This window comes from Rhinoderma darwinii (assembly GCF_050947455.1).
Source record: "Rhinoderma darwinii isolate aRhiDar2 chromosome 5 unlocalized genomic scaffold, aRhiDar2.hap1 SUPER_5_unloc_14, whole genome shotgun sequence".
In the NCBI taxonomy this organism is placed as follows: Eukaryota; Metazoa; Chordata; class Amphibia; order Anura; family Rhinodermatidae; genus Rhinoderma; species Rhinoderma darwinii.
Window position 1 is genome coordinate 403213 of NW_027461770.1, and position 21436 is coordinate 424648.

Genomic DNA, 21436 nt, shown 5'->3' on the forward strand with positions numbered 1-21436 from the left:
GTTCAGACGGAACTTTGCACGTGTCATAGTGGAGCCCTCAGGATTCCAGAGCCAGCTTTCTGACATCATAATGGGGCCTCAGAGATAAAAGCCTGGGCCCAGGCAGTGTTGGTCAGTGCTGCTCAGCAGGCAGCACTGGACTGGACTGGATTACAGCTGATACAAGGTGTGAAGGAACAAGGGGTGGCTGTGGGCATGCACTTGCTGCCGCTGCCAGTGTTTATCTGCATGGCAGCAGGGCATTTGGGCGTTGCCAGGAAGGCGTTTTTATGTAGATTCCTCCTCTTTCAGCACTGCATTGTGGTGCAAGCAAAAGAAGCAAATCCTGTCTGGCTTCCTCTCCGGCCTTTATTCACCTCCCGTGTAGCTGTGAGTGTGTGAGCCTGCAGGGCCCCATGGAATTGCCTAGAAGTAGGCTGAATCGCTGCAAGGGCTGAACAGCAGTATCGGGCAGGCTCGGGCAACGCGCGGCCCGTTCGGGTTATCGCTTCTCGGCCTTTTGGCTAAGATCAAGTGTAGTATCTGTTCTTATCAGTTTAATATCTGATACGTCCCCTATCTGGGGACCATATATTAAATGGATTTTTAGAACAGGGAGATGGAAATAGAGCTTGCTCTGTCCACTCCACGCATTGACCTGGTATTGCAGTATTTCCAGGACCGGTGCACCCTTTCCTTATGTGTTGACTAAAAGCAGATTCCAAAAGTGTTTTTTGTCTTTGCTATTGTTTCTGTCTTTCTGAAGGGATCTCCCCTTTTAATCCCATTATTTCAACACCTGTTGGACAATGCATGAGTGATAATGAGCTCATTGATTAAATGCAATTAATGAATAGATTGCCACCTCTTGTTGTGTGTCGTCTGTGTTTCTGTGTTTCCGGCATTTCACATTGGAACACCTCATTCACCTTCCTTGTCTTCTCTCCGCCCTCCCTTTTAGGTAAGTTAAAGAGCTGCACCTGAGCCAGCCACTGATTGATTGATTGATTGATTGATTGATTGATTGATTGATTGATTGATTGATTGATTGATGCAGCACAACAGTCAAATAGTGGAGTGGAGTAGGGGAACAGCAAACAGCCAATAAAGCAGCCCGCCCGCTCGCCTGCCCGCCACAATGGACCTACCTGTGTACACTAGATGGATGTGATGGAATGTACTGTCGTCCCTACATTTCAAGAAGAAGTAAGAATTGCAGTTGCAACAAAGCCTTGCTTGCCTACAAAGAGAGCAGCAATTTGGATTTGTTACTATGTTACCTAGAAGAATAACAAACTGTGCAAGGATGGAGGTTGTAGGAGCAAGGAGAAGTTGTCTGTAAAGTTGGTGGATGCCTATTTTCCATTTTGCAGTCCCTTGTCTCCCTCTTGTGGCCTCCTGGAGGCAACTAGCTGTGCAAAAAAAAGACAGCCTGGCGGCCGGCTGTTGCAGTGTTGCCCTCTCAGGCAACACTGAGTGACTGACTGAGCCTCACCGTCTTATATAAAGTTCAGACGGAACTTTGCACGTGTCATAGTGGAGCCCTCAGGATTCCAGAGCCAGCTTTCTGACATCATAATGGGGCCTCAGAGATAAAAGCCTGGGCCCAGGCAGTGTTGGTCAGTGCTGCTCAGCAGGCAGCACTGGACTGGACTGGATTACAGCTGATACAAGGTGTGAAGGAACAAGGGGTGGCTGTGGGCATGCACTTGCTGCCGCTGCCAGTGTTTATCTGCATGGCAGCAGGGCATTTGGGCGTTGCCAGGAAGGCGTTTTTATGTAGATTCCTCCTCTTTCAGCACTGCATTGTGGTGCAAGCAAAAGAAGCAAATCCTGTCTGGCTTCCTCTCCGGCCTTTATTCACCTCCCGTGTAGCTGTGAGTGTGTGAGCCTGCAGGGCCCCATGGAATTGCCTAGAAGTAGGCTGAATCGCTGCAAGGGCTGAACAGCAGTATCGGGCAGGCTCGGGCAACGCGCGGCCCGTTCGGGTTATCGCTTCTCGGCCTTTTGGCTAAGATCAAGTGTAGTATCTGTTCTTATCAGTTTAATATCTGATACGTCCCCTATCTGGGGACCATATATTAAATGGATTTTTAGAACAGGGAGATGGAAATAGAGCTTGCTCTGTCCACTCCACGCATTGACCTGGTATTGCAGTATTTCCAGGACCGGTGCACCCTTTCCTTATGTGTTGACTAAAAGCAGATTCCAAAAGTGTTTTTTGTCTTTGCTATTGTTTCTGTCTTTCTGAAGGGATCTCCCCTTTTAATCCCATTATTTCAACACCTGTTGGACAATGCATGAGTGATAATGAGCTCATTGATTAAATGCAATTAATGAATAGATTGCCACCTCTTGTTGTGTGTCGTCTGTGTTTCTGTGTTTCCGGCATTTCACATTGGAACACCTCATTCACCTTCCTTGTCTTCTCTCCGCCCTCCCTTTTAGGTAAGTTAAAGAGCTGCACCTGAGCCAGCCACTGATTGATTGATTGATTGATTGATTGATTGATTGATTGATTGATTGATTGATTGATTGATTGATTGATGCAGCACAACAGTCAAATAGTGGAGTGGAGTAGGGGAACAGCAAACAGCCAATAAAGCAGCCCGCCCGCTCGCCTGCCCGCCACAATGGACCTACCTGTGTACACTAGATGGATGTGATGGAATGTACTGTCGTCCCTACATTTCAAGAAGAAGTAAGAATTGCAGTTGCAACAAAGCCTTGCTTGCCTACAAAGAGAGCAGCAATTTGGATTTGTTACTATGTTACCTAGAAGAATAACAAACTGTGCAAGGATGGAGGTTGTAGGAGCAAGGAGAAGTTGTCTGTAAAGTTGGTGGATGCCTATTTTCCATTTTGCAGTCCCTTGTCTCCCTCTTGTGGCCTCCTGGAGGCAACTAGCTGTGCAAAAAAAAGACAGCCTGGCGGCCGGCTGTTGCAGTGTTGCCCTCTCAGGCAACACTGAGTGACTGACTGAGCCTCACCGTCTTATATAAAGTTCAGACGGAACTTTGCACGTGTCATAGTGGAGCCCTCAGGATTCCAGAGCCAGCTTTCTGACATCATAATGGGGCCTCAGAGATAAAAGCCTGGGCCCAGGCAGTGTTGGTCAGTGCTGCTCAGCAGGCAGCACTGGACTGGACTGGATTACAGCTGATACAAGGTGTGAAGGAACAAGGGGTGGCTGTGGGCATGCACTTGCTGCCGCTGCCAGTGTTTATCTGCATGGCAGCAGGGCATTTGGGCGTTGCCAGGAAGGCGTTTTTATGTAGATTCCTCCTCTTTCAGCACTGCATTGTGGTGCAAGCAAAAGAAGCAAATCCTGTCTGGCTTCCTCTCCGGCCTTTATTCACCTCCCGTGTAGCTGTGAGTGTGTGAGCCTGCAGGGCCCCATGGAATTGCCTAGAAGTAGGCTGAATCGCTGCAAGGGCTGAACAGCAGTATCGGGCAGGCTCGGGCAACGCGCGGCCCGTTCGGGTTATCGCTTCTCGGCCTTTTGGCTAAGATCAAGTGTAGTATCTGTTCTTATCAGTTTAATATCTGATACGTCCCCTATCTGGGGACCATATATTAAATGGATTTTTAGAACAGGGAGATGGAAATAGAGCTTGCTCTGTCCACTCCATGCATTGACCTGGTATTGCAGTATTTCCAGGACCGGTGCACCCTTTCCTTATGTGTTGACTAAAAGCAGATTCCAAAAGTGTTTTTTGTCTTTGCTATTGTTTCTGTCTTTCTGAAGGGATCTCCCCTTTTAATCCCATTATTTCAACACCTGTTGGACAATGCATGAGTGATAATGAGCTCATTGATTAAATGCAATTAATGAATAGATTGCCACCTCTTGTTGTGTGTCGTCTGTGTTTCTGTGTTTCCGGCATTTCACATTGGAACACCTCATTCACCTTCCTTGTCTTCTCTCCGCCCTCCCTTTTAGGTAAGTTAAAGAGCTGCACCTGAGCCAGCCACTGATTGATTGATTGATTGATTGATTGATTGATTGATTGATTGATTGATTGATTGATGCAGCACAACAGTCAAATAGTGGAGTGGAGTAGGGGAACAGCAAACAGCCAATAAAGCAGCCCGCCCGCTCGCCTGCCCGCCACAATGGACCTACCTGTGTACACTAGATGGATGTGATGGAATGTACTGTCGTCCCTACATTTCAAGAAGAAGTAAGAATTGCAGTTGCAACAAAGCCTTGCTTGCCTACAAAGAGAGCAGCAATTTGGATTTGTTACTATGTTACCTAGAAGAATAACAAACTGTGCAAGGATGGAGGTTGTAGGAGCAAGGAGAAGTTGTCTGTAAAGTTGGTGGATGCCTATTTTCCATTTTGCAGTCCCTTGTCTCCCTCTTGTGGCCTCCTGGAGGCAACTAGCTGTGCAAAAAAAAGACAGCCTGGCGGCCGGCTGTTGCAGTGTTGCCCTCTCAGGCAACACTGAGTGACTGACTGAGCCTCACCGTCTTATATAAAGTTCAGACGGAACTTTGCACGTGTCATAGTGGAGCCCTCAGGATTCCAGAGCCAGCTTTCTGACATCATAATGGGGCCTCAGAGATAAAAGCCTGGGCCCAGGCAGTGTTGGTCAGTGCTGCTCAGCAGGCAGCACTGGACTGGACTGGATTACAGCTGATACAAGGTGTGAAGGAACAAGGGGTGGCTGTGGGCATGCACTTGCTGCCGCTGCCAGTGTTTATCTGCATGGCAGCAGGGCATTTGGGTGTTGCCAGGAAGGCATTTTTATGTAGATTCCTCCTCTTTCAGCACTGCATTGTGGTGCAAGCAAAAGAAGCAAATCCTGTCTGGCTTCCTCTCCGGCCTTTATTCACCTCCCGTGTAGCTGTGAGTGTGTGAGCCTGCAGGGCCCCATGGAATTGCCTAGAAGTAGGCTGAATCGCTGCAAGGGCTGAACAGCAGTATCGGGCAGGCTCGGGCAACGCGCGGCCCGTTCGGGTTATCGCTTCTCGGCCTTTTGGCTAAGATCAAGTGTAGTATCTGTTCTTATCAGTTTAATATCTGATACGTCCCCTATCTGGGGACCATATATTAAATGGATTTTTAGAACAGGGAGATGGAAATAGAGCTTGCTCTGTCCACTCCACGCATTGACCTGGTATTGCAGTATTTCCAGGACCGGTGCACCCTTTCCTTATGTGTTGACTAAAAGCAGATTCCAAAAGTGTTTTTTGTCTTTGCTATTGTTTCTGTCTTTCTGAAGGGATCTCCCCTTTTAATCCCATTATTTCAACACCTGTTGGACATTGCATGAGTGATAATGAGCTCATTGATTAAATGCAATTAATGAATAGATTGCCACCTCTTGTTGTGTGTCGTCTGTGTTTCTGTGTTTCCGGCATTTCACATTGGAACACCTCATTCACCTTCCTTGTCTTCTCTCCGCCCTCCCTTTTAGGTAAGTTAAAGAGCTGCACCTGAGCCAGCCACTGATTGATTGATTGATTGATTGATTGATTGATTGATTGATTGATTGATGCAGCACAACAGTCAAATAGTGGAGTGGAGTAGGGGAACAGCAAACAGCCAATAAAGCAGCCCGCCCGCTCGCCTGCCCGCCACAATGGACCTACCTGTGTACACTAGATGGATGTGATGGAATGTACTGTCGTCCCTACATTTCAAGAAGAAGTAAGAATTGCAGTTGCAACAAAGCCTTGCTTGCCTACAAAGAGAGCAGCAATTTGGATTTGTTACTATGTTACCTAGAAGAATAACAAACTGTGCAAGGATGGAGGTTGTAGGAGCAAGGAGAAGTTGTCTGTAAAGTTGGTGGATGCCTATTTTCCATTTTGCAGTCCCTTGTCTCCCTCTTGTGGCCTCCTGGAGGCAACTAGCTGTGCAAAAAAAAGACAGCCTGGCGGCCGGCTGTTGCAGTGTTGCCCTCTCAGGCAACACTGAGTGACTGACTGAGCCTCACCGTCTTATATAAAGTTCAGACGGAACTTTGCACGTGTCATAGTGGAGCCCTCAGGATTCCAGAGCCAGCTTTCTGACATCATAATGGGGCCTCAGAGATAAAAGCCTGGGCCCAGGCAGTGTTGGTCAGTGCTGCTCAGCAGGCAGCACTGGACTGGACTGGATTACAGCTGATACAAGGTGTGAAGGAACAAGGGGTGGCTGTGGGCATGCACTTGCTGCCGCTGCCAGTGTTTATCTGCATGGCAGCAGGGCATTTGGGCGTTGCCAGGAAGGCGTTTTTATGTAGATTCCTCCTCTTTCAGCACTGCATTGTGGTGCAAGCAAAAGAAGCAAATCCTGTCTGGCTTCCTCTCCGGCCTTTATTCACCTCCCGTGTAGCTGTGAGTGTGTGAGCCTGCAGGGCCCCATGGAATTGCCTAGAAGTAGGCTGAATCGCTGCAAGGGCTGAACAGCAGTATCGGGCAGGCTCGGGCAACGCGCGGCCCGTTCGGGTTATCGCTTCTCGGCCTTTTGGCTAAGATCAAGTGTAGTATCTGTTCTTATCAGTTTAATATCTGATACGTCCCCTATCTGGGGACCATATATTAAATGGATTTTTAGAACAGGGAGATGGAAATAGAGCTTGCTCTGTCCACTCCACGCATTGACCTGGTATTGCAGTATTTCCAGGACCGGTGCACCCTTTCCTTATGTGTTGACTAAAAGCAGATTCCAAAAGTGTTTTTTGTCTTTGCTATTGTTTCTGTCTTTCTGAAGGGATCTCCCCTTTTAATCCCATTATTTCAACACCTGTTGGACAATGCATGAGTGATAATGAGCTCATTGATTAAATGCAATTAATGAATAGATTGCCACCTCTTGTTGTGTGTCGTCTGTGTTTCTGTGTTTCCGGCATTTCACATTGGAACACCTCATTCACCTTCCTTGTCTTCTCTCCGCCCTCCCTTTTAGGTAAGTTAAAGAGCTGCACCTGAGCCAGCCACTGATTGATTGATTGATTGATTGATTGATTGATTGATTGATTGATTGATTGATTGATTGATGCAGCACAACAGTCAAATAGTGGAGTGGAGTAGGGGAACAGCAAACAGCCAATAAAGCAGCCCGCCCGCTCGCCTGCCCGCCACAATGGACCTACCTGTGTACACTAGATGGATGTGATGGAATGTACTGTCGTCCCTACATTTCAAGAAGAAGTAAGAATTGCAGTTGCAACAAAGCCTTGCTTGCCTACAAAGAGAGCAGCAATTTGGATTTGTTACTATGTTACCTAGAAGAATAACAAACTGTGCAAGGATGGAGGTTGTAGGAGCAAGGAGAAGTTGTCTGTAAAGTTGGTGGATGCCTATTTTCCATTTTGCAGTCCCTTGTCTCCCTCTTGTGGCCTCCTGGAGGCAACTAGCTGTGCAAAAAAAAGACAGCCTGGCGGCCGGCTGTTGCAGTGTTGCCCTCTCAGGCAACACTGAGTGACTGACTGAGCCTCACCGTCTTATATAAAGTTCAGACGGAACTTTGCACGTGTCATAGTGGAGCCCTCAGGATTCCAGAGCCAGCTTTCTGACATCATAATGGGGCCTCAGAGATAAAAGCCTGGGCCCAGGCAGTGTTGGTCAGTGCTGCTCAGCAGGCAGCACTGGACTGGACTGGATTACAGCTGATACAAGGTGTGAAGGAACAAGGGGTGGCTGTGGGCATGCACTTGCTGCCGCTGCCAGTGTTTATCTGCATGGCAGCAGGGCATTTGGGCGTTGCCAGGAAGGCGTTTTTATGTAGATTCCTCCTCTTTCAGCACTGCATTGTGGTGCAAGCAAAAGAAGCAAATCCTGTCTGGCTTCCTCTCCGGCCTTTATTCACCTCCCGTGTAGCTGTGAGTGTGTGAGCCTGCAGGGCCCCATGGAATTGCCTAGAAGTAGGCTGAATCGCTGCAAGGGCTGAACAGCAGTATCGGGCAGGCTCGGGCAACGCGCGGCCCGTTCGGGTTATCGCTTCTCGGCCTTTTGGCTAAGATCAAGTGTAGTATCTGTTCTTATCAGTTTAATATCTGATACGTCCCCTATCTGGGGACCATATATTAAATGGATTTTTAGAACAGGGAGATGGAAATAGAGCTTGCTCTGTCCACTCCACGCATTGACCTGGTATTGCAGTATTTCCAGGACCGGTGCACCCTTTCCTTATGTGTTGACTAAAAGCAGATTCCAAAAGTGTTTTTTGTCTTTGCTATTGTTTCTGTCTTTCTGAAGGGATCTCCCCTTTTAATCCCATTATTTCAACACCTGTTGGACAATGCATGAGTGATAATGAGCTCATTGATTAAATGCAATTAATGAATAGATTGCCACCTCTTGTTGTGTGTCGTCTGTGTTTCTGTGTTTCCGGCATTTCACATTGGAACACCTCATTCACCTTCCTTGTCTTCTCTCCGCCCTCCCTTTTAGGTAAGTTAAAGAGCTGCACCTGAGCCAGCCACTGATTGATTGATTGATTGATTGATTGATTGATTGATTGATTGATGCAGCACAACAGTCAAATAGTGGAGTGGAGTAGGGGAACAGCAAACAGCCAATAAAGCAGCCCGCCCGCTCGCCTGCCCGCCACAATGGACCTACCTGTGTACACTAGATGGATGTGATGGAATGTACTGTCGTCCCTACATTTCAAGAAGAAGTAAGAATTGCAGTTGCAACAAAGCCTTGCTTGCCTACAAAGAGAGCAGCAATTTGGATTTGTTACTATGTTACCTAGAAGAATAACAAACTGTGCAAGGATGGAGGTTGTAGGAGCAAGGAGAAGTTGTCTGTAAAGTTGGTGGATGCCTATTTTCCATTTTGCAGTCCCTTGTCTCCCTCTTGTGGCCTCCTGGAGGCAACTAGCTGTGCAAAAAAAAGACAGCCTGGCGGCCGGCTGTTGCAGTGTTGCCCTCTCAGGCAACACTGAGTGACTGACTGAGCCTCACCGTCTTATATAAAGTTCAGACGGAACTTTGCACGTGTCATAGTGGAGCCCTCAGGATTCCAGAGCCAGCTTTCTGACATCATAATGGGGCCTCAGAGATAAAAGCCTGGGCCCAGGCAGTGTTGGTCAGTGCTGCTCAGCAGGCAGCACTGGACTGGACTGGATTACAGCTGATACAAGGTGTGAAGGAACAAGGGGTGGCTGTGGGCATGCACTTGCTGCCGCTGCCAGTGTTTATCTGCATGGCAGCAGGGCATTTGGGCGTTGCCAGGAAGGCGTTTTTATGTAGATTCCTCCTCTTTCAGCACTGCATTGTGGTGCAAGCAAAAGAAGCAAATCCTGTCTGGCTTCCTCTCCGGCCTTTATTCACCTCCCGTGTAGCTGTGAGTGTGTGAGCCTGCAGGGCCCCATGGAATTGCCTAGAAGTAGGCTGAATCGCTGCAAGGGCTGAACAGCAGTATCGGGCAGGCTCGGGCAACGCGCGGCCCGTTCGGGTTATCGCTTCTCGGCCTTTTGGCTAAGATCAAGTGTAGTATCTGTTCTTATCAGTTTAATATCTGATACGTCCCCTATCTGGGGACCATATATTAAATGGATTTTTAGAACAGGGAGATGGAAATAGAGCTTGCTCTGTCCACTCCACGCATTGACCTGGTATTGCAGTATTTCCAGGACCGGTGCACCCTTTCCTTATGTGTTGACTAAAAGCAGATTCCAAAAGTGTTTTTTGTCTTTGCTATTGTTTCTGTCTTTCTGAAGGGATCTCCCCTTTTAATCCCATTATTTCAACACCTGTTGGACAATGCATGAGTGATAATGAGCTCATTGATTAAATGCAATTAATGAATAGATTGCCACCTCTTGTTGTGTGTCGTCTGTGTTTCTGTGTTTCCGGCATTTCACATTGGAACACCTCATTCACCTTCCTTGTCTTCTCTCCGCCCTCCCTTTTAGGTAAGTTAAAGAGCTGCACCTGAGCCAGCCACTGATTGATTGATTGATTGATTGATTGATTGATTGATTGATTGATTGATTGATTGATTGATTGATGCAGCACAACAGTCAAATAGTGGAGTGGAGTAGGGGAACAGCAAACAGCCAATAAAGCAGCCCGCCCGCTCGCCTGCCCGCCACAATGGACCTACCTGTGTACACTAGATGGATGTGATGGAATGTACTGTCGTCCCTACATTTCAAGAAGAAGTAAGAATTGCAGTTGCAACAAAGCCTTGCTTGCCTACAAAGAGAGCAGCAATTTGGATTTGTTACTATGTTACCTAGAAGAATAACAAACTGTGCAAGGATGGAGGTTGTAGGAGCAAGGAGAAGTTGTCTGTAAAGTTGGTGGATGCCTATTTTCCATTTTGCAGTCCTTTGTCTCCCTCTTGTGGCCTCCTGGAGGCAACTAGCTGTGCAAAAAAAAGACAGCCTGGCGGCCGGCTGTTGCAGTGTTGCCCTCTCAGGCAACACTGAGTGACTGACTGAGCCTCACCGTCTTATATAAAGTTCAGACGGAACTTTGCACGTGTCATAGTGGAGCCCTCAGGATTCCAGAGCCAGCTTTCTGACATCATAATGGGGCCTCAGAGATAAAAGCCTGGGCCCAGGCAGTGTTGGTCAGTGCTGCTCAGCAGGCAGCACTGGACTGGACTGGATTACAGCTGATACAAGGTGTGAAGGAACAAGGGGTGGCTGTGGGCATGCACTTGCTGCCGCTGCCAGTGTTTATCTGCATGGCAGCAGGGCATTTGGGCGTTGCCAGGAAGGCGTTTTTATGTAGATTCCTCCTCTTTCAGCACTGCATTGTGGTGCAAGCAAAAGAAGCAAATCCTGTCTGGCTTCCTCTCCGGCCTTTATTCACCTCCCGTGTAGCTGTGAGTGTGTGAGCCTGCAGGGCCCCATGGAATTGCCTAGAAGTAGGCTGAATCGCTGCAAGGGCTGAACAGCAGTATCGGGCAGGCTCGGGCAACGCGCGGCCCGTTCGGGTTATCGCTTCTCGGCCTTTTGGCTAAGATCAAGTGTAGTATCTGTTCTTATCAGTTTAATATCTGATACGTCCCCTATCTGGGGACCATATATTAAATGGATTTTTAGAACAGGGAGATGGAAATAGAGCTTGCTCTGTCCACTCCACGCATTGACCTGGTATTGCAGTATTTCCAGGACCGGTGCACCCTTTCCTTATGTGTTGACTAAAAGCAGATTCCAAAAGTGTTTTTTGTCTTTGCTATTGTTTCTGTCTTTCTGAAGGGATCTCCCCTTTTAATCCCATTATTTCAACACCTGTTGGACAATGCATGAGTGATAATGAGCTCATTGATTAAATGCAATTAATGAATAGATTGCCACCTCTTGTTGTGTGTCGTCTGTGTTTCTGTGTTTCCGGCATTTCACATTGGAACACCTCATTCACCTTCCTTGTCTTCTCTCCGCCCTCCCTTTTAGGTAAGTTAAAGAGCTGCACCTGAGCCAGCCACTGATTGATTGATTGATTGATTGATTGATTGATTGATTGATTGATTGATTGATTGATGCAGCACAACAGTCAAATAGTGGAGTGGAGTAGGGGAACAGCAAACAGCCAATAAAGCAGCCCGCCCGCTCGCCTGCCCGCCACAATGGACCTACCTGTGTACACTAGATGGATGTGATGGAATGTACTGTCGTCCCTACATTTCAAGAAGAAGTAAGAATTGCAGTTGCAACAAAGCCTTGCTTGCCTACAAAGAGAGCAGCAATTTGGATTTGTTACTATGTTACCTAGAAGAATAACAAACTGTGCAAGGATGGAGGTTGTAGGAGCAAGGAGAAGTTGTCTGTAAAGTTGGTGGATGCCTATTTTCCATTTTGCAGTCCCTTGTCTCCCTCTTGTGGCCTCCTGGAGGCAACTAGCTGTGCAAAAAAAAGACAGCCTGGCGGCCGGCTGTTGCAGTGTTGCCCTCTCAGGCAACACTGAGTGACTGACTGAGCCTCACCGTCTTATATAAAGTTCAGACGGAACTTTGCACGTGTCATAGTGGAGCCCTCAGGATTCCAGAGCCAGCTTTCTGACATCATAATGGGGCCTCAGAGATAAAAGCCTGGGCCCAGGCAGTGTTGGTCAGTGCTGCTCAGCAGGCAGCACTGGACTGGACTGGATTACAGCTGATACAAGGTGTGAAGGAACAAGGGGTGGCTGTGGGCATGCACTTGCTGCCGCTGCCAGTGTTTATCTGCATGGCAGCAGGGCATTTGGGCGTTGCCAGGAAGGCGTTTTTATGTAGATTCCTCCTCTTTCAGCACTGCATTGTGGTGCAAGCAAAAGAAGCAAATCCTGTCTGGCTTCCTCTCCGGCCTTTATTCACCTCCCGTGTAGCTGTGAGTGTGTGAGCCTGCAGGGCCCCATGGAATTGCCTAGAAGTAGGCTGAATCGCTGCAAGGGCTGAACAGCAGTATCGGGCAGGCTCGGGCAACGCGCGGCCCGTTCGGGTTATCGCTTCTCGGCCTTTTGGCTAAGATCAAGTGTAGTATCTGTTCTTATCAGTTTAATATCTGATACGTCCCCTATCTGGGGACCATATATTAAATGGATTTTTAGAACAGGGAGATGGAAATAGAGCTTGCTCTGTCCACTCCACGCATTGACCTGGTATTGCAGTATTTCCAGGACCGGTGCACCCTTTCCTTATGTGTTGACTAAAAGCAGATTCCAAAAGTGTTTTTTGTCTTTGCTATTGTTTCTGTCTTTCTGAAGGGATCTCCCCTTTTAATCCCATTATTTCAACACCTGTTGGACAATGCATGAGTGATAATGAGCTCATTGATTAAATGCAATTAATGAATAGATTGCCACCTCTTGTTGTGTGTCGTCTGTGTTTCTGTGTTTCCGGCATTTCACATTGGAACACCTCATTCACCTTCCTTGTCTTCTCTCCGCCCTCCCTTTTAGGTAAGTTAAAGAGCTGCACCTGAGCCAGCCACTGATTGATTGATTGATTGATTGATTGATTGATTGATTGATTGATGCAGCACAACAGTCAAATAGTGGAGTGGAGTAGGGGAACAGCAAACAGCCAATAAAGCAGCCCGCCCGCTCGCCTGCCCGCCACAATGGACCTACCTGTGTACACTAGATGGATGTGATGGAATGTACTGTCGTCCCTACATTTCAAGAAGAAGTAAGAATTGCAGTTGCAACAAAGCCTTGCTTGCCTACAAAGAGAGCAGCAATTTGGATTTGTTACTATGTTACCTAGAAGAATAACAAACTGTGCAAGGATGGAGGTTGTAGGAGCAAGGAGAAGTTGTCTGTAAAGTTGGTGGATGCCTATTTTCCATTTTGCAGTCCCTTGTCTCCCTCTTGTGGCCTCCTGGAGGCAACTAGCTGTGCAAAAAAAAGACAGCCTGGCGGCCGGCTGTTGCAGTGTTGCCCTCTCAGGCAACACTGAGTGACTGACTGAGCCTCACCGTCTTATATAAAGTTCAGACGGAACTTTGCACGTGTCATAGTGGAGCCCTCAGGATTCCAGAGCCAGCTTTCTGACATCATAATGGGGCCTCAGAGATAAAAGCCTGGGCCCAGGCAGTGTTGGTCAGTGCTGCTCAGCAGGCAGCACTGGACTGGACTGGATTACAGCTGATACAAGGTGTGAAGGAACAAGGGGTGGCTGTGGGCATGCACTTGCTGCCGCTGCCAGTGTTTATCTGCATGGCAGCAGGGCATTTGGGCGTTGCCAGGAAGGCGTTTTTATGTAGATTCCTCCTCTTTCAGCACTGCATTGTGGTGCAAGCAAAAGAAGCAAATCCTGTCTGGCTTCCTCTCCGGCCTTTATTCACCTCCCGTGTAGCTGTGAGTGTGTGAGCCTGCAGGGCCCCATGGAATTGCCTAGAAGTAGGCTGAATCGCTGCAAGGGCTGAACAGCAGTATCGGGCAGGCTCGGGCAACGCGCGGCCCGTTCGGGTTATCGCTTCTCGGCCTTTTGGCTAAGATCAAGTGTAGTATCTGTTCTTATCAGTTTAATATCTGATACGTCCCCTATCTGGGGACCATATATTAAATGGATTTTTAGAACAGGGAGATGGAAATAGAGCTTGCTCTGTCCACTCCACGCATTGACCTGGTATTGCAGTATTTCCAGGACCGGTGCACCCTTTCCTTATGTGTTGACTAAAAGCAGATTCCAAAAGTGTTTTTTGTCTTTGCTATTGTTTCTGTCTTTCTGAAGGGATCTCCCCTTTTAATCCCATTATTTCAACACCTGTTGGACAATGCATGAGTGATAATGAGCTCATTGATTAAATGCAATTAATGAATAGATTGCCACCTCTTGTTGTGTGTCGTCTGTGTTTCTGTGTTTCCGGCATTTCACATTGGAACACCTCATTCACCTTCCTTGTCTTCTCTCCGCCCTCCCTTTTAGGTAAGTTAAAGAGCTGCACCTGAGCCAGCCACTGATTGATTGATTGATTGATTGATTGATTGATTGATTGATTGATTGATGCAGCACAACAGTCAAATAGTGGAGTGGAGTAGGGGAACAGCAAACAGCCAATAAAGCAGCCCGCCCGCTCGCCTGCCCGCCACAATGGACCTACCTGTGTACACTAGATGGATGTGATGGAATGTACTGTCGTCCCTACATTTCAAGAAGAAGTAAGAATTGCAGTTGCAACAAAGCCTTGCTTGCCTACAAAGAGAGCAGCAATTTGGATTTGTTACTATGTTACCTAGAAGAATAACAAACTGTGCAAGGATGGAGGTTGTAGGAGCAAGGAGAAGTTGTCTGTAAAGTTGGTGGATGCCTATTTTCCATTTTGCAGTCCCTTGTCTCCCTCTTGTGGCCTCCTGGAGGCAACTAGCTGTGCAAAAAAAAGACAGCCTGGCGGCCGGCTGTTGCAGTGTTGCCCTCTCAGGCAACACTGAGTGACTGACTGAGCCTCACCGTCTTATATAAAGTTCAGACGGAACTTTGCACGTGTCATAGTGGAGCCCTCAGGATTCCAGAGCCAGCTTTCTGACATCATAATGGGGCCTCAGAGATAAAAGCCTGGGCCCAGGCAGTGTTGGTCAGTGCTGCTCAGCAGGCAGCACTGGACTGGACTGGATTACAGCTGATACAAGGTGTGAAGGAACAAGGGGTGGCTGTGGGCATGCACTTGCTGCCGCTGCCAGTGTTTATCTGCATGGCAGCAGGGCATTTGGGCGTTGCCAGGAAGGCGTTTTTATGTAGATTCCTCCTCTTTCAGCACTGCATTGTGGTGCAAGCAAAAGAAGCAAATCCTGTCTGGCTTCCTCTCCGGCCTTTATTCACCTCCCGTGTAGCTGTGAGTGTGTGAGCCTGCAGGGCCCCATGGAATTGCCTAGAAGTAGGCTGAATCGCTGCAAGGGCTGAACAGCAGTATCGGGCAGGCTCGGGCAACGCGCGGCCCGTTCGGGTTATCGCTTCTCGGCCTTTTGGCTAAGATCAAGTGTAGTATCTGTTCTTATCAGTTTAATATCTGATACGTCCCCTATCTGGGGACCATATATTAAATGGATTTTTAGAACAGGGAGATGGAAATAGAGCTTGCTCTGTCCACTCCACGCATTGACCTGGTATTGCAGTATTTCCAGGACCGGTGCACCCTTTCCTTATGTGTTGACTAAAAGCAGATTCCAAAAGTGTTTTTTGTCTTTGCTATTGTTTCTGTCTTTCTGAAGGGATCTCCCCTTTTAATCCCATTATTTCAACACCTGTTGGACAATGCATGAGTGATAATGAGCTCATTGATTAAATGCAATTAATGAATAGATTGCCACCTCTTGTTGTGTGTCGTCTGTGTTTCTGTGTTTCCGGCATTTCACATTGGAACACCTCATTCACCTTCCTTGTCTTCTCTCCGCCCTCCCTTTTAGGTAAGTTAAAGAGCTGCACCTGAGCCAGCCACTGATTGATTGATTGATTGATTGATTGATTGATTGATTGATTGATTGATGCAGCACAACAGTCAAATAGTGGAGTGGAGTAGGGGAACAGCAAACAGCCAATAAAGCAGCCCGCCCGCTCGCCTGCCCGCCACAATGGACCTACCTGTGTACACTAGATGGATGTGATGGAATGTACTGTCGTCCCTACATTTCAAGAAGAAGTAAGAATTGCAGTTGCAACAAAGCCTTGCTTGCCTACAAAGAGAGCAGCAATTTGGATTTGTTACTATGTTACCTAGAAGAATAACAAACTGTGCAAGGATGGAGGTTGTAGGAGCAAGGAGAAGTTGTCTGTAAAGTTGGTGGATGCCTATTTTCCATTTTGCAGTCCCTTGTCTCCCTCTTGTGGCCTCCTGGAGGCAACTAGCTGTGCAAAAAAAAGACAGCCTGGCGGCCGGCTGTTGCAGTGTTGCCCTCTCAGGCAACACTGAGTGACTGACTGAGCCTCACCGTCTTATATAAAGTTCAGACGGAACTTTGCACGTGTCATAGTGGAGCCCTCAGGATTCCAGAGCCAGCTTTCTGACATCATAATGGGGCCTCAGAGATAAAAGCCTGGGCCCAGGCAGTGTTGGTCAGTGCTGCTCAGCAGGCAGCACTGGACTGGACTGGATTACAGCTGATACAAGGTGTGAAGGAACAAGGGGTGGCTGTGGGCATGCACTTGCTGCCGCTGCCAGTGTTTATCTGCATGGCAGCAGGGCATTTGGGCGTTGCCAGGAAGGCGTTTTTATGTAGATTCCTCCTCTTTCAGCACTGCATTGTGGTGCAAGCAAAAGAAGCAAATCCTGTCTGGCTTCCTCTCCGGCCTTTATTCACCTCCCGTGTAGCTGTGAGTGTGTGAGCCTGCAGGGCCCCATGGAATTGCCTAGAAGTAGGCTGAATCGCTGCAAGGGCTGAACAGCAGTATCGGGCAGGCTCGGGCAACGCGCGGCCCGTTCGGGTTATCGCTTCTCGGCCTTTTGGCTAAGATCAAGTGTAGTATCTGTTCTTATCAGTTTAATATCTGATACGTCCCCTATCTGGGGACCATATATTAAATGGATTTTTAGAACAGGGAGATGGAAATAGAGCTTGCTCTGTCCACTCCACGCATTGACCTGGTATTGCAGTATTTCCAGGACCGGTGCACCCTTTCCTTATGTGTTGACTAAAAGCAGATTCCAAAAGTGTTTTTTGTCTTTGCTATTGTTTCTGTCTTTCTGAAGGGATCTCCCCTTTTAATCCCATTATTTCAACACCTGTTGGACAATGCATGAGTGATAATGAGCTCATTGATTAAATGCAATTAATGAATAGATTGCCACCTCTTGTTGTGTGTCGTCTGTGTTTCTGTGTTTCCGGCATTTCACATTGGAACACCTCATTCACCTTCCTTGTCTTCTCTCCGCCCTCCCTTTTAGGTAAGTTAAAGAGCTGCACCTGAGCCAGCCACTGATTGATTGATTGATTGATTGATTGATTGATTGATTGATTGATTGATTGATGCAGCACAACAGTCAAATAGTGTAGTGGAGTAGGGGAACAGCAAACAGCCAATAAAGCAGCCCGCCCGCTCGCCTGCCCGCCACAATGGACCTACCTGTGTACACTAGATGGATGTGATGGAATGTACTGTCGTCCCTACATTTCAAGAAGAAGTAAGAATTGCAGTTGCAACAAAGCCTTGCTTGCCTACAAAGAGAGCAGCAATTTGGATTTGTTACTATGTTACCTAGAAGAATAACAAACTGTGCAAGGATGGAGGTTGTAGGAGCAAGGAGAAGTTGTCTGTAAAGTTGGTGGATGCCTATTTTCCATTTTGCAGTCCCTTGTCTCCCTCTTGTGGCCTCCTGGAGGCAACTAGCTGTGCAAAAAAAAGACAGCCTGGCGGCCGGCTGTTGCAGTGTTGCCCTCTCAGGCAACACTGAGTGACTGACTGAGCCTCACCGTCTTATATAAAGTTCAGACGGAACTTTGCACGTGTCATAGTGGAGCCCTCAGGATTCCAGAGCCAGCTTTCTGACATCATAATGGGGCCTCAGAGATAAAAGCCTGGGCCCAGGCAGTGTTGGTCAGTGCTGCTCAGCAGGCAGCACTGGACTGGACTGGATTACAGCTGATACAAGGTGTGAAGGAACAAGGGGTGGCTGTGGGCATGCACTTGCTGCCGCTGCCAGTGTTTATCTGCATGGCAGCAGGGCATTTGGGTGTTGCCAGGAAGGCGTTTTTATGTAGATTCCTCCTCTTTCAGCACTGCATTGTGGTGCAAGCAAAAGAAGCAAATCCTGTCTGGCTTCCTCTCCGGCCTTTATTCACCTCCCGTGTAGCTGTGAGTGTGTGAGCCTGCAGGGCCCCATGGAATTGCCTAGAAGTAGGCTGAATCGCTGCAAGGGCTGAACAGCAGTATCGGGCAGGCTCGGGCAACGCGCGGCCCGTTCGGGTTATCGCTTCTCGGCCTTTTGGCTAAGATCAAGTGTAGTATCTGTTCTTATCAGTTTAATATCTGATACGTCCCCTATCTGGGGACCATATATTAAATGGATTTTTAGAACAGGGAGATGGAAATAGAGCTTGCTCTGTCCACTCCACGCATTGACCTGGTATTGCAGTATTTCCAGGACCGGTGCACCCTTTCCTTATGTGTTGACTAAAAGCAGATTCCAAAAGTGTTTTTTGTCTTTGCTATTGTTTCTGTCTTTCTGAAGGGATCTCCCCTTTTAATCCCATTATTTCAACACCTGTTGGACATTGCATGAGTGATAATGAGCTCATTGATTAAATGCAATTAATGAATAGATTGCCACCTCTTGTTGTGTGTCGTCTGTGTTTCTGTGTTTCCGGCATTTCACATTGGAACACCTCATTCACCTTCCTTGTCTTCTCTCCGCCCTCCCTTTTAGGTAAGTTAAAGAGCTGCACCTGAGCCAGCCACTGATTGATTGATTGATTGATTGATTGATTGATTGATTGATTGATTGATTGATTGATGCAGCACAACAGTCAAATAGTGGAGTGGAGTAGGGGAACAGCAAACAGCCAATAAAGCAGCCCGCCCGCTCGCCTGCCCGCCACAATGGACCTACCTGTGTACACTAGATGGATGTGATGGAATGTACTGTCGTCCCTACATTTCAAGAAGAAGTAAGAATTGCAGTTGCAACAAAGCCTTGCTTGCCTACAAAGAGAGCAGCAATTTGGATTTGTTACTATGTTACCTAGAAGAATAACAAACTGTGCAAGGATGGAGGTTGTAGGAGCAAGGAGAAGTTGTCTGTAAAGTTGGTGGATGCCTATTTTCCATTTTGCAGTCCCTTGTCTCCCTCTTGTGGCCTCCTGGAGGCAACTAGCTGTGCAAAAAAAAGACAGCCTGGCGGCTGGCTGTTGCAGTGTTGCCCTCTCAGGCAACACTGAGTGACTGACTGAGCCTCACCGTCTTATATAAAGTTCAGACGGAACTTTGCACGTGTCATAGTGGAGCCCTCAGGATTCCAGAGCCAGCTTTCTGACATCATAATGGGGCCTCAGAGATAAAAGCCTGGGCCCAGGCAGTGTTGGTCAGTGCTGCTCAGCAGGCAGCACTGGACTGGACTGGATTACAGCTGATACAAGGTGTGAAGGAACAAGGGGTGGCTGTGGGCATGCACTTGCTGCCGCTGCCAGTGTTTATCTGCATGGCAGCAGGGCATTTGGGCGTTGCCAGGAAGGCGTTTTTATGTAGATTCCTCCTCTTTCAGCACTGCATTGTGGTGCAAGCAAAAGAAGCAAATCCTGTCTGGCTTCCTCTCCGGCCTTTATTCACCTCCCGTGTAGCTGTGAGTGTGTGAGCCTGCAGGGCCCCATGGAATTGCCTAGAAGTAGGCTGAATCGCTGCAAGGGCTGAACAGCAGTATCGGGCAGGCTCGGGCAACGCGCGGCCCGTTCGGGTTATCGCTTCTCGGCCTTTTGGCTAAGATCAAGTGTAGTATCTGTTCTTATCAGTTTAATATCTGATACGTCCCCTATCTGGGGACCATATATTAAATGGATTTTTAGAACAGGGAGATGGAAATAGAGCTTGCTCTGTCCACTCCACGCATTGACCTGGTATTGCAGTATTTCCAGGACCGGTGCACCCTTTCCTTATGTGTTGACTAAAAGCAGATTCCAAAAGTGTTTTTTGTCTTTGCTATTGTTTCTGTCTTTCTGAAGGGATCTCCCCTTTTAATCCCATTATTTCAACACCTGTTGGACAATGCATGAGTGATAATGAGCTCATTGATTAAATGCAATTAATGAATAGATTGCCACCTCTTGTTGTGTGTCGTCTGTGTTTCTGTGTTTCCGGCATTTCACATTGGAACACCTCATTCACCTTCCTTGTCTTCTCTCCGCCCTCCCTTTTAGGTAAGTTAAAGAGCTGCACCTGAGCCAGCCACTGATTGATTGATTGATTGATTGATTGATTGATTGATTGATTGATTGATTGATTGATGCAGCACAACAGTCAAATAGTGGAGTGGAGTAGGGGAACAGCAAACAGCCAATAAAGCAGCCCGCCCGCTCGCCTGCCCGCCACAATGGACCTACCTGTGTACACTAGATGGATGTGATGGAATGTACTGTCGTCCCTACATTTCAAGAAGAAGTAAGAATTGCAGTTGCAACAAAGCCTTGCTTGCCTACAAAGAGAGCAGCAATTTGGATTTGTTACTATGTTACCTAGAAGAATAACAAACTGTGCAAGGATGGAGGTTGTAGGAGCAAGGAGAAGTTGTCTGTAAAGTTGGTGGATGCCTATTTTCCATTTTGCAGTCCCTTGTCTCCCTCTTGTGGCCTCCTGGAGGCAACTAGCTGTGCAAAAAAAAGACAGCCTGGCGGCCGGCTGTTGCAGTGTTGCCCTCTCAGGCAACACTGAGTGACTGACTGAGCCTCACCGTCTTATATAAAGTTCAGACGGAACTTTGCACGTGTCATAGTGGAGCCCTCAGGATTCCAGAGCCAGCTTTCTGACATCATAATGGGGCCTCAGAGATAAAAGCCTGGGCCCAGGCAGTGTTGGTCAGTGCTGCTCAGCAGGCAGCACTGGACTGGACTGGATTACAGCTGATACAAGGTGTGAAGGAACAAGGGGTGGCTGTGGGCATGCACTTGCTGCCGCTGCCAGTGTTTATCTGCATGGCAGCAGGGCATTTGGGCGTTGCCAGGAAGGCGTTTTTATGTAGATTCCTCCTCTTTCAGCACTGCATTGTGGTGCAAGCAAAAGAAGCAAATCCTGTCTGGCTTCCTCTCCGGCCTTTATTCACCTCCCGTGTAGCTGTGAGTGTGTGAGCCTGCAGGGCCCCATGGAATTGCCTAGAAGTAGGCTGAATCGCTGCAAGGGCTGAACAGCAGTATCGGGCAGGCTCGGGCAACGCGCGGCCCGTTCGGGTTATCGCTTCTCGGCCTTTTGGCTAAGATCAAGTGTAGTATCTGTTCTTATCAGTTTAATATCTGATACGTCCCCTATCTGGGGACCATATATTAAATGGATTTTTAGAACAGGGAGATGGAAATAGAGCTTGCTCTGTCCACTCCACGCATTGACCTGGTATTGCAGTATTTCCAGGACCGGTGCACCCTTTCCTTATGTGTTGACTAAAAGCAGA

The 21436-nt window shown here is 47.9% G+C and overlaps 15 non-coding genes across 15 annotated transcripts; all 15 read left to right on the forward strand.

Moving 5' to 3' along the window:
• Positions 1–483: 483 nt before the first annotated feature.
• LOC142685600 (U2 spliceosomal RNA) lies at positions 484–674 on the forward strand. The gene has a single exon (XR_012855065.1). It is a non-coding gene; the product is annotated as a U2 spliceosomal RNA (small nuclear RNA).
• A 1296-nt stretch (positions 675–1970) lies between these two features.
• On the forward strand, positions 1971–2161 carry LOC142685601 (U2 spliceosomal RNA). The gene has a single exon (XR_012855066.1). It is a non-coding gene; the product is annotated as a U2 spliceosomal RNA (small nuclear RNA).
• Positions 2162–3465: 1304 nt separating this feature from the next.
• Positions 3466–3656, forward strand: LOC142685619 (U2 spliceosomal RNA). Its single transcript, XR_012855082.1, has one exon. It is a non-coding gene; the product is annotated as a U2 spliceosomal RNA (small nuclear RNA).
• A 1292-nt stretch (positions 3657–4948) lies between these two features.
• Positions 4949–5139, forward strand: LOC142685603 (U2 spliceosomal RNA). Its single transcript, XR_012855068.1, has one exon. It is a non-coding gene; the product is annotated as a U2 spliceosomal RNA (small nuclear RNA).
• Positions 5140–6423: 1284 nt separating this feature from the next.
• On the forward strand, positions 6424–6614 carry LOC142685604 (U2 spliceosomal RNA). The gene has a single exon (XR_012855069.1). It is a non-coding gene; the product is annotated as a U2 spliceosomal RNA (small nuclear RNA).
• Positions 6615–7910: 1296 nt separating this feature from the next.
• LOC142685606 (U2 spliceosomal RNA) lies at positions 7911–8101 on the forward strand. Its single transcript, XR_012855070.1, has one exon. It is a non-coding gene; the product is annotated as a U2 spliceosomal RNA (small nuclear RNA).
• A 1280-nt stretch (positions 8102–9381) lies between these two features.
• Positions 9382–9572, forward strand: LOC142685607 (U2 spliceosomal RNA). Its single transcript, XR_012855071.1, has one exon. It is a non-coding gene; the product is annotated as a U2 spliceosomal RNA (small nuclear RNA).
• A 1300-nt stretch (positions 9573–10872) lies between these two features.
• On the forward strand, positions 10873–11063 carry LOC142685608 (U2 spliceosomal RNA). Its single transcript, XR_012855072.1, has one exon. It is a non-coding gene; the product is annotated as a U2 spliceosomal RNA (small nuclear RNA).
• A 1292-nt stretch (positions 11064–12355) lies between these two features.
• On the forward strand, positions 12356–12546 carry LOC142685609 (U2 spliceosomal RNA). Its single transcript, XR_012855073.1, has one exon. It is a non-coding gene; the product is annotated as a U2 spliceosomal RNA (small nuclear RNA).
• A 1280-nt stretch (positions 12547–13826) lies between these two features.
• Positions 13827–14017, forward strand: LOC142685610 (U2 spliceosomal RNA). The gene has a single exon (XR_012855074.1). It is a non-coding gene; the product is annotated as a U2 spliceosomal RNA (small nuclear RNA).
• A 1284-nt stretch (positions 14018–15301) lies between these two features.
• Positions 15302–15492, forward strand: LOC142685611 (U2 spliceosomal RNA). Its single transcript, XR_012855075.1, has one exon. It is a non-coding gene; the product is annotated as a U2 spliceosomal RNA (small nuclear RNA).
• Positions 15493–16776: 1284 nt separating this feature from the next.
• LOC142685612 (U2 spliceosomal RNA) lies at positions 16777–16967 on the forward strand. The gene has a single exon (XR_012855076.1). It is a non-coding gene; the product is annotated as a U2 spliceosomal RNA (small nuclear RNA).
• Positions 16968–18255: 1288 nt separating this feature from the next.
• On the forward strand, positions 18256–18446 carry LOC142685613 (U2 spliceosomal RNA). The gene has a single exon (XR_012855077.1). It is a non-coding gene; the product is annotated as a U2 spliceosomal RNA (small nuclear RNA).
• A 1292-nt stretch (positions 18447–19738) lies between these two features.
• Positions 19739–19929, forward strand: LOC142685615 (U2 spliceosomal RNA). The gene has a single exon (XR_012855079.1). It is a non-coding gene; the product is annotated as a U2 spliceosomal RNA (small nuclear RNA).
• Positions 19930–21221: 1292 nt separating this feature from the next.
• On the forward strand, positions 21222–21412 carry LOC142685617 (U2 spliceosomal RNA). The gene has a single exon (XR_012855080.1). It is a non-coding gene; the product is annotated as a U2 spliceosomal RNA (small nuclear RNA).
• Positions 21413–21436: the final 24 nt, after the last annotated feature.